Source organism: Teleopsis dalmanni, chromosome 2 (assembly GCF_002237135.1).
Source record: "Teleopsis dalmanni isolate 2A chromosome 2, ASM223713v2, whole genome shotgun sequence".
NCBI lineage: Eukaryota > Metazoa > Arthropoda > Insecta > Diptera > Diopsidae > Teleopsis > Teleopsis dalmanni.
This window is the reverse complement of record NC_051847.1, coordinates 152468754-152481494: the sequence shown is the minus strand read 5'-3', so window position 1 is coordinate 152481494 and position 12741 is coordinate 152468754.

The following is a 12741-nucleotide window of genomic DNA, read 5'->3' as shown; positions in this document are numbered from 1 at the left end:
GAATAAATTTAAATGCAGTTTTTTCAATAGTGGGACTTGCAGTATGCAAACCACCAGTTAATAAATGTTAAATGATATTTTTGAATTGGGTTTACCTCAAGTGACAAATTGACCGGGAAATCCTATATTATTTACTCTCAGCAGCTGTTTAATAATGAAAACATGAAAATGATAAAAAATAATTTAAAAGTTACTATAAACTTTTAGCTTCCGATTTCGAACTGCTTATTTTAATACAATTGGAACCAGAATAAAAGGGATTACTGGGATAATATCCCGGGATAAACACCATCCAAATCACTTGTTGGTATCTATAACAATAAGAGATACCAGTATTGTATAAACCTATCAAAAGAAAAACTTAGAATCATCATGAATCATCAGGAATCCTAACAGGGGGCACTGTGAACCAAAATACCATCTTACAGAAGTGGGTGTACTTACGGATGCAAACTGTAGTTTTTGTAAAGAGATCCGCAAACTTTTTTGACCAAGGGCCACTATGATAATTTTGTTTTTAGTAGAGACCATAAAGTTTAAGAATAATAAAGTGCATGATTATTTTAATATGTTTCATGCATCTCTGGTATAATCTATAATGAATTGTGTAAGTGCTTAGGTATATTATATAGGGTATAAAGTAGTGTGTGTTGTGTGTATAACGGGTGTACATTAACCTAATACTTCATATGACTTTAATTAAAACTAACATATGAAACATAGCTATATGAAATAATTAAATCATTGTATATGATTATTTTTACAATTACTATAGCATTTTGCAAATTTTTTTTTTATGGGACCTAATTCTTAAATATGGATCTGTATAAAAATATATGTAAGTTATAGACTGGTTTTTTCAATAGACTGGTGGAGACATAAATATTGCTTTTAATACTCTGCACGCTTAGCTAACATTGTTACATTGTGAAAAGTAAAATAAAAATTATGCAAATAATATATAATTAAATTATAATATAATTAATTAATTCAATTATTCTACAGCTGGTTTGTGATTTCGTTCTAATATAAACACAGCAAGTAAATTTGTTAATATAACTTTCAGAGCAAAATAACAAAACTCCAGAAAAATGTGCGAACATAAAAGTCAAGTACGGCTTTGGGTCAGTTGGTTAAGGTGCGCTGACTTAGAGCTTCAAATTTGGCAGGAGCCGAGTTCAATTTCTGGTACTTGCAGTCTAAAAAATTGTTTACGAATAATTAAATACAAGAATTATTTGCAAGAGCACTGATGATGGGTTTTTGGCAATACTCGAAACACTTGTATGGTTAGCCAAAAATTGAATTAATTGAAATAATATAAAATAAATTTTTGTTGTTGTAGTTCACTATTGTTCGAAAAAACCTTTTTATTAAATTATAATTATATAATTATTTCTAGTAACCTTCTAGATGGATTAACTATAATTTGATAGAATGTGTCTATGGTTAGAAAGTGTAAAATAGAAAATTATTTAAGTGTATATTATTGAAAATGTCTTTGTAGTAACTTTCTAGGTGGAGTCACAATAATTTGGCAGGTCGTTAGTCTATTAAAGAATTGCCCCAGATTAAATTAGGTTAAAAGGATATGTGCTGGTACAACTGTTAACAGTTGTATTTGGTTCTAATTGGAGATATCTTAAATATCCCTATTTAGTATTAGCTTAGATATTCAAATTACATGCATGTCCTTGTATTTATATGCTCTGTAATTTTACGTCTTTATCTTTGTATTTCTAATATCCATAAAGAGGATCAAAATTCTAGTATCCGACTTAAGATATAATTTCACGCCAATTCAGTGCATAAAAAACAGCACAGCGACTGCATTGTCTGATCGTATATAATAAAACATTCTTTAATGTCAAACATTTAAGAAGTTTGAATTTTAGACATGTTTTACGCTTGTCGGGATTAAATTTAAAAAAAGGACACTGATCAAACTGATGACATAATCGAAATTTATGCTCAATTTGGCACTTTTCAAGAAGTTCTATTGTGGTTGGCATGCTCCAACTACTTTTAAAAAGCAAAATCTAATCCTGTCAGCGCATGATTGGAATCGAACTTAAGTCTTTCTGCAACGGTCATTAAATAAGGCAAAAAGAATAAGAAAAAAGGAATGACAGAAGGCAGGTTGGGTTTCAGCAAAGTATTTGTGATCACAATCATAAAATTGTGAATAAAAGAAGGAAATTGCTATCGTTTGACGAACTATCAAAATCGCCAACAAAATGAAAATGTCACGCTTATCAGCGGCAGGACGAACAATGTCATGTCAATTATGGAATGGACCAATAGTCCTCAATCAAGGCTAAAAAGTAAAAGTACGCGCTAAGGATAACGCATGTGGGCAATAGGCAAAAGTATGCACTTTCACTTCACAAAGGACACACTGAATGTTGAATGAGCACAGATTGCTGAGCAGCAGAATCTGCAGTTGCAGTTTAATGAAATTGTTTTTGTACTAATATGTTTTGCCTTTGTGGTAATTGACGTTGTGTTGGTGTTAATGGTGCAGGATGCATGCCAAAGAGTATGAGCTAAGGACATGGCAAGGATGATGGTAGGAGTTTTGTTTTTGTTTTTGTTGGTATTTTTGTTGTCAGTGACAGCACGTCAGCTGAATAATTTTCCACACACCCGGTGCACAAATCTGGCACTCAAATACGTTGCTTATTAGGACGAACCGGATGAACTGTGAGTTCGCAAAAGCATAAATAAAAACGAGTAGATGTAGAAACAATAATAAATACGCTCACAGGATATTGGATAGTTATAAAGATATTTTTTTTTGTTTTTTTTTTTTGACTGATTTCATTCACATTTGTTTTTACTTCTATTTTTAATTTTGGTTCGGTTCTTCTTTTTTGGATGGAATGTTTTGCTGTTGGTGTTAATGTTTTATGCAACGTGCGTCTAATTTTTATAAATTGTGAAAACTAATTTGCACGGATAAATGACGACTTCATTTTGTGAATTCATTACTATGCATTTTATTTGATTAAGAGATAAAAGTGATGGAAATTGATTTGAAGAAATTTATTTCTCTGAAACATTTGGTAATATAATAGAATTGTTAATTAAATATTTTGTTTGTGAGAAACTTCTAATGATATACTTTTTTCGCTTAAGGTTCATTCCTGACACTAATATAGTAATTTTTTTCTATAGTGGACTAGAGTAGAGAACTGTATAGCGGTTTGAACTATTCCCCATATTTAGAATGCCTTCAAATAAGTTTGAATTGTACGATCATAGACATGAGAAGAAATTATAACAGTTTTTAGGAATAAGTGTGAATGTTTTTTAGGTACTTAATTAAATATTAGTTTTTTCCCCACATTTAGAATGCCTTCAAATAAGTTTATATTTTACGATCATGGATATGAGAGGATATGATAAGAGTGTTAATGAATAAGTGAGGATGTTTTATAGATAGTTAATGAAATATTAGTCCTTTTCCCACGTTTAGAATGCCCTCAAATAAGTTTGAATTGTACAATCATAGATATGAGAAGATATGAGAATTATGAGAGTTTTTAGGAATAACTGAGGTACTTAATTAAACATTAGTTAATTTTAACGTTTACACTCACATTTTTCACTTGCAAATTACATTATATTTATATTTATTCAGAAATAAATAAACAAAAATAATTACTGAAAAAACTTAAATAAAGACTTATATATAATAACATATGTTTCCGTAAATTGAGAAACATTTTTTTTTGGTTAAATTTAAAAATTTATTAATGAAATCCTTTTACAGAAAATTGCATAATTTGGACTATGCTGACGTCATATGCTCCATAACACATAGCTTAAATAGAATAAAACTCAAGAAATTAGGCTAGAAATTAACCACAAGTAAGCAAAGATATCGGTTGAGAAACCTTTTCTATTATCTTTTTTTAACATAAAAAGGGCGTTCAACAATTTTTCCGTGTAGAACTTCCTACTCATTTAATCTAATATTTGGACTAATACAATATATTATAATAGTATAATAATGGATATAATACAAATATCATATAGTTAAAAAGCATTTCATGACTAAATGGCGTGAAGACATGAGATGAGTTCCTAATATAGAAAATGAAAGCATTTTTTTTGGTGCTGGAAGTTCATTTTCAATATAAATAAATATAGATTGATGGTCTCGAAAAAAAAATACAATATCAAAAAAACTCCATATATATGATGTACGGTTTATCCAATTCATAAATTTTTGATTTTAGTACCTAATATATTTTTATACTTGAAATGGATATTATATTGGTTCAAAATTATTTTTTTAAAAAAATTTTTATTAATTACAAATTTATTCTTGTTATTTTGAAGTTTTTGTATATTTTTTGGTTTTTTTTTTAATATCAATGATGTTATTCTTCCATTTATTATTTTATAGTTTTTTATAAGGAATAAAAATATTGACTTTAATACAATTTACATAAAAGAATGAAATGCTAGATATATATTTGGAACATACCTTAACATATCCCAATACTATAGTATTTTTAAAATAAAAAATTAATTTTTATAAAATTAATAATATAATTATTTATTCAATAGATACCTCTTTTTTATGAGTCTTGCAATACAAGCCACAGTACACAAATTTGTCAAATTAAATCTTTATAAACATAAAAAGGGGTATCTAAATCACTAATAACCTCGTAAACTAAATGATAAACTAATGAAGCAGATGTTTTGAACTCATCAAAATCAAAAATTTTCAGACAAAATTCAGTAGATCTCAAAAACCATTTCTTATTTATATTCAAATATTACAAATTATTTATTTTCATAAATATTTATCAAACAATATAAATTATTTATTCTTAAAATCCTAATAATCCTAATTATCATGTCTTTTCTGAACAAAAATATTGAAACAATTTCAAATTCCCATATAATAATTTCTATTTCAACTTATCAGTCAATACGCCTATTATTGGTTTCTGATAAAAAAAGATCTCTTAAAAAGAGCGAGCGAGATCAAGTGGGGTTAATTGCGCAATTATTTTCCACACTGTTATTAACATGATCCTCAGCTACTTTTTATAAGCGCATTTTTTACGCTAAGCGCATATAAAAAATCCCCCTCTCTCTCTAACGAAAAAATGCAACCATTTTTTTAACCCTCGTGTGCCACTTAATAAAAATTTGTTTAAGTGGCGCTTAAAATCAAATTAAGGGTGTACGCACATATAAGATTACAACATAATCATTAAATCATAAAAAAATATATAACATAGACCATGCCATGAAAAGAGGAAACTACCGACACAAAAAACGGAAGTCCTCTTTTTTTATTAAGCGCCTTTTTATTGGTGGTTAATTTGATGTAGTAATTGATATGATGAGGGTAATGCTACTTTAAAAATAAAAAATATATATAATATATTACACCATTTTTTGTATTTTTGTTGATGCAACAAGTAAGGGTTATACAAACATAAGGGAGTTTTTTAAACTGTAAAGTGTAGAACAAAAGAAAAAACAGAAAAATTATAAAAAGGTGGCGTTATGTGCTCAGATAGGGAAAGGACTGACATTCATTCATTGGATTGACAGATAAAGTGTTAATGTTGCAGCATAAACACTTACATATTGTGCTCGTTTATTATTTTGGGAAAGGGTGAGAAACGAATTTTTAATAAATAGATATTTGTTTAGTTCTTTTGTCAAACACAAAAAAAAAACATTTTTTAAATTATACATAAACTTTTGTTTATGTTCTTATTGCCTAAGCTGAACCCTTTCTGGCTACTTTGTTTAATGGGTAACATGACGCAAGGCTGTTTTCCATTTATAATCTTCTATTCATACTTCAACGAAACGTCATTTATCAAATAAATTAAATGGAGGAAAAAAAATATTGAGTTTGAAAAAATAATCTAGAGTGGCACCCTTTTTAACACTTTGTACTGTAGTTCTTATTTCAAGTTCAATGTCGGCAACACATTCAAAAATGGAGAATAAAAATATATGAAGCCTATGGGATCGTGCGGTAGCACACACGTTAAATATTCTTAATCCCCCTTCCACTGAGCTGTTGCTTGGCGTGTGTGTTTTATGTTCAACACGTTCTCATCTTGAAACAATACAAATATGTCCAGTCTTCAGTGTACCCACACATCCCTTTGTTCTTTCTGTTGTACTTTTTTACATATAGATGTTTTCTATTATTTTTAGGCTTCTTAAATTAGGTTTTTAACAGACTAAATACGTATTTTGTATTCTGAAATGAAAGAAATGTGTGATAAAAATGTGGAGGACGCGTGTTGTCAACACTTTCATTAAAAATAATATAATGAAGTATTAATCTAATACTTTTTTTTGTATAGAAGATATGAGTTTTAGAGTTTATTTGAGTGGTTCACCTATACTTCATAGCATTACGAGCATAATATAGTTTTAACAATTTTATATTTACGAAATATGTTTAAAAAATATATTAACTCCATTTCAATATGTTTGATTCTACTCACAAATATATATACAATGTATATATAAATATATTTTCAAAAATTGTTTTATTTCTATTTAAAATTAATAATTATATTAATTAATTAATTATAATAATTTTCATTCAAATCTAAATTATTAAAAAATAGTACGATTATAACAAAAAATGGTGAACCACTGTATCACTTAGATCACTGTAATCTGAGGTTTTTTTTTGTTAGCTTAGATATGTTTCAATTTATTTATAACATTAAAAATAACATTTGTTAATTTATATCATATCATAAAATTAAGTTATTATACTGCTATAAATGAATAATTAGTGAATTTCATTAATTCATTAATGAATCATTAGAATTAATGCCAATTCTTCAAATCATTACATCAGGAGATCGAAAATGATCGAAAATATAAGTTATATGTGTAGAGTTAAATATATTGTAAAGTGTACCAGAGTAAAGCGTAGAGGCCACACAATTTATGTTTATAGTACTAATTATTTTAACAGTTCTATCCAAAGACATCGTGTTGTAAATGATTTTTTGTGTATGAATTTATTTTGTTTTGTTACATTAAAAAAGTAGAGACACCTTTAAAAACGATATGACCAGTGCCACGATGAATTAATGAACAACGTAATAAACATTTAGAAATTCTGTAAATTTGGCAACGAAATGGAAATGAAATTTCTATGGAAGTAAATAAAACCCCAGAACAACATAGTTTGCATATTGGGGCAAGTCCTGTTTACCTACAAAATTCTGTTGTTCAAACTTATATGACGAAAAATTAATTAAATAAATTATTAAATAAATAATTGCCAGTTTATTACATACGTATTTATAGTTTAAATGAGGGTTTTTGTAGGTGGCATTTTAGATTACTATAGTAGTTAAGAAATTTTCATCTTAATAAATTTATAATATATGTACATATATATATAGTCGTCAGATCCCATTATAGTGACAAAGAACTTTAGTCCCTGAAGCCCGCTTGGCCACATGTCTTAGAATATCATTATATTTTTAGTAAATAGGTATAAATACAATTAAGGAAGTAGGCGTGTCACATTATCGAAATGCTTAACAAGAAAAACTTCACTCACTTGTACAAAAAATCAATTTATTGGTGGAGAGAACGCTTCTTTAATCAACACCAATTTGTCCAACTCTAGATTTGAATCCACTTTGGCCTTTGTGTTCACAGAATATTTGGTGTTTAGTTTAAACCTGCTGCCAATCTTGAGTGGCCATTTATGTTCTAAACAAAATGTTTGTAAAAATGTTTAATCACTTTTTTAGTTTTCTTAATTCTTATTTTTTTATTACAATTTCATTAAAAATTCAAATTTGAGGAAAATATTGTATATTATTATATATGATATACTATACATTATTATATAGTATAAAAGAAATATTATTGATTTGACAAGAGATTTTAAGATTCGAATTGAAAATCATCTGTCATCCCCTAATTTGGCATTCATGAAACTATCTATCTTTGCTCTAATATAAAAGCATCTGAAAACAGAAATGAAAGGGTAAAGAATTGAAACTCTATCTCTAGCAAAAATATTGAACACATTTTTTTGAATAATTTTGCAAAAAAATACATTAAAAAGTTGATTTTTCATTTGTATCTATGAAGTTGTTAAAGAAGGCACCTTACTGAAATATATCAATTCAAAGGCGTCGTTAATGATTTGAATGACAGTCAAAAGTGAAAGACTCTCTACTGAATACAGCTGAAAAAATTACTCCTGATTTTCAAAAAAGAAAAAAGAAAAGGATATTTGGTTACTAAGGGAAAAACAAATACAATATATATAATAGTTACATATATAGTTACAAGTACATATGTAAACAATGAATACAATTGGAAGAAAAGTTGGTTAAAATTTTTTGCATTTCGTTTGTTCTGCAGTGGTTCGTGGTGGTTCTGCAAATTATTTTGATTGATGAATTGCATATGTGGAACGAATAATAACACAATGTAATTACTTGAAGTACTTAGAGAAAGGATTCGATTTTAGATGTGCTATAGAATGAGTCAATTTTATGTTGGGTACAGCAACACCTGCAGCTTTTCGTAGAATGACATTACTTGTGGAGTGACTTCGTTATGGTTTTACAGTGCGTAATTTTCTATAAAAAGGTGTAAATTGTGCAAATGCCAGGTGACATTTTAAAGAATATAGACTTTTAGCATTTTTCTGGAATTAATAATGCAATTTTATTTGATCTCTTACATATAAAAGGGTATGTGGTATTATGTGAATGTTTTCAAAATGCGAATTAATGCAATATAACGAATTTTACAATTCTAAACAGCAAAAATAAATTATTGTAGTATTTTTGTAAGGTAATTGTAGATTCAATTTAAGTATAAATTTATAAATTTTACAGCTGCAAATTTTATATGATGAATTGAGATTTATAGAACCACGCGATAATAGCGTCAGAATGTGAGTACATACAATTGAAATAATGTCAAAAGTGGTTTTTGGTAAAAGTAAGCCACATTTTTACTGCAACGATAATCTCTTGGTGTACGCCTAATACTTAAATTTTTCTTTTAATTATTTTTGCTATGACAAAATTTTGAGTGCATTAAGAATATATACTCGTGTATAAGATGTTAATAATTCCTTGTCTTTTTTAAACTGTGTAAGGCGTTTTTGGACTTGGTTGCCTTTCTGGTACACCTCAAAATTATGTAAACTCCCACCGTTCTAATGTCAAACATAAAATATAATAAAACTGTAATCATAAACTACATCCTGTTATCAGATACTTACTTCAGTTATGTATAAAAGAAACTCCTGAGGATATCAAATTATTTTATATATTGATATCAAGTATTATGATCAATTGCAAAAACAATTAGTGACATATTGTATCAAAAATCAAAATCTAAAAAAACACATTTCAGCCAAACAGAAAATATCCCTTTTAAAAACGTAAAAAATAATTGTAGTATATCATCACCTGTTCTTTCACATTTTAAAAATTTTTATTTAAATACGAAGGAAAAAAATATTTCGCTTTCTTTAAACCGCTCACATTACTCCTCACATTCTTCACTATACAAGGAAGAACGAGGAAGAGCAGAGCTGAAAAAAAGGAACCTATCGCCAAACACTACGGGCTCACTCACCTTTCCATGTTATTGTTATAACCTATCTTACCACATACCAATAAGTCGATTTTTTATAACATTTGGTACCACAGCGTATGATTTTTTTATAAACAATTTTTTACAGTGATCATTGCAAAACAAAAGAAGACACATGTTTCAGAAAGAAAAAAAATAAAAATATACTGAAAGTGGTTCCGATCTTCAAAAGACCGTATTTTACCTGTTTTTTGCCTATCTTTGTAATAGGAACTCAAGCTATTTGTGCACACTGTTGCATTTTTTTATTCAAAGAGCACAGAACCCTGTTTAAGAAAAGTATAAAAAATTTTTCACTTTTTATATGATATCAATCTCTATTGATTTTTTACCCTCTTCTTGTCTATCTGAATCACTTTTCACATATATTGTAGATAATAAAAACAGAACTCTGAAGAATGTTTATTTTTTTAGAGATTTAATTTTTATGCACCATAAATTACTTTATTGAAAAATTATTAGTTGTAATTTTGTGTAATGATAGGTTTTTGATTTTTTTAATAAAAGAGGCGTGAAATTAAAGTAAAAAACATATTATTGTAGGTTTTATTATAATTTCTTTCAGTTATTGATATTTGGTATTCAATAATATAAGATTATTTTCTATGGATTAAATTGAAGATATTACGGGAAGAAATTAAACCCAATGTCTCTAATATTATCAAGAAATTTTGCACCTATTGTTAGTTACTTTTTATGTAACAGTGTTCTTCCAAATAAACTTATAAGCCAACAAATTTCGATTCTATAAATTAATTTAAACAAAATTCTAATACATTACAACGTAGAATACATTCTATAAGTTCGAGAGAGAATATAGAGGATTTCCGGAATTTTTATTATTATTTGAGATAAGTTATAGCCAAAGCGTTTTAATATCTTAGGCATGTGATACTACATTTAGTCAAAACTTCCATTGTTTACTCTTTATACTCTAGTCTTTTTTCAATTATTACCATTTGCCATATATAATCTATGAAATTATTAATAGGCTGTAATGAGAATATGGATACATGATTTAAGGCAGGATGTAAGAAAATAAAATTTTGTTCTTGTCATTTTCATTCCTACTATCGATAGATTGGCTTTCATGTAATATTGTATAATTATTTCAATAAGTATAAAAATGATTACCATCTAGGAAGTTGGATTAATTTAAGATCAGTTTAAAACTAATTCTTAACACACAAAGACTTCAAATAGATTAGTTATTTTTTGTGACAGTAAGTGGTCAATTTTACACATGAATTTCTACAAATGAGATTAAGTGTCTCGCTCTGCATGACTTTGGATTACTCTTCAACTAGCCCATGTAAGCCAGTTAATAGACAGCGAGTAATTTAAATGCGCACTTACTGTCCCCCAACCAATATTTATAAACAAGTGGTCCTCTGCATGATTTTGAAAAATTCGTAAACTAGTACATATGGATCAGTCAGTTATTTTTTAAAAGTAAATAAAACATATTGTTTTATATAAATATTAAATCTAAAAGTTTTAAATTTTAGACATTTTTGCCTATTTAAAATTAACTTAACATAAACACCTAACTTATAAGTCACAACTATTGCTTTATTTTTATATATATTTATGTATAGTATTGGTTGAATATATTTTAATAATTTTTATATACATGTCATTTTTATGATTAAATAAATACATAAAGTATTATAAAATAGCTTTGAATAATTTTCAGTCTTTTTTACTATTTAAGTCTATATTATAAATTAACTTGTACTAACTATACAATCTTTAAACATCAGATTCAAGTACTTAACACGCTTTCTATATAAAATGTAGTTATGGAATTGTGCTACTGCCATTACTTTTAACTTCAGACCTATTATTATTTAATTCCCATATAGTGTATAAAAACAATAATATTTATTTATGACAACAACAAAAATTTCTTTCGTTAAAACATATGTTAAAAATCAATTTAAATTAAATTTATTAACTAAATTTCTACAATTTCTAACGACATTTTTGAAAAACTCAGCATTATTAAAATAATGGAATAAAAACAACCGAAGTATAAAAATAATTGCTTTTGTGTGTTGAAGTGAATAATATATTTCTAAAGCTAAAAGCCATGTTAGTAGGACACATATTTTATTAACTATCTAGATAGATCTCTTTATTCCTTTCCAGTAGTAGAATTAATTTCGAAGAAAGAACTGAATAACTACAAAGCATATACAGTCAAACTTCCATAAATCGAACTTCTATAGCTCAAATTTTCTATAACTTGAACTAAAAAAAGTACAACGGGGTTTTAGAGAGCAAATTATATTCCCATCTGCTGCCCTAACTCGAACTTCTATAATTGGAATTTCTTTATAACTCGAATAAAAATATTGTTACGTGCCAATAGAAATATGGGAAAGTGCATTCTATAAGTAAAATTTTTGTTTTAAGTATGAATCCATTTTGGTGTTAGGAGAAGTCCCTTTTTCCAAACCAAATGTTTAATTTTTTTTCTTCTTATGTTCCTTCTTTATGCAAATGCCAGTCGCTGGTAGCGTGGTTTAAAGTAAATATAATAACTTCCAATGTTACTCTTAACTATTATATTGAGCTTGACAATAAAATTTGTATATCAAGGTTTCTTACAGATGACGATATTATTGAGCATTATAGCTCTGAGTTAGTGGATCCGATTCTAAAATTGTTCAAATAGCCTTCCAAGAATTAAGTAGAAGACTCATTCAAAATTCTGAATTTTTATTTACAAACGAATGATACTTCAACTGGTGATCACTCTAAGGCTTGGAGTAAATTGGAATCTTTTTTTACTGAAAATAAGAAAAAGAAATTAAAGTCCTGAACCATAATTTCTGAATACTTTACTTCTGTCTTGTATTTAATTTCAAGTAAATAAATACCTTAAAATGTAATTCTATTTTCTTTGAAATTTAAAGAAAAAATTAAAAAGGATTTTCTATCTCGAAGTCTCTATAAGTCGAAACTTTTCTTTGCAAAATGGTACCTCGAGCTATGGAAATTCGACTGTACCTATTGTAAATTATGAATCTTTTATATGGTATACTCGTATCATACAAAAACTTAACCAAATTAAAATTTTTTTTT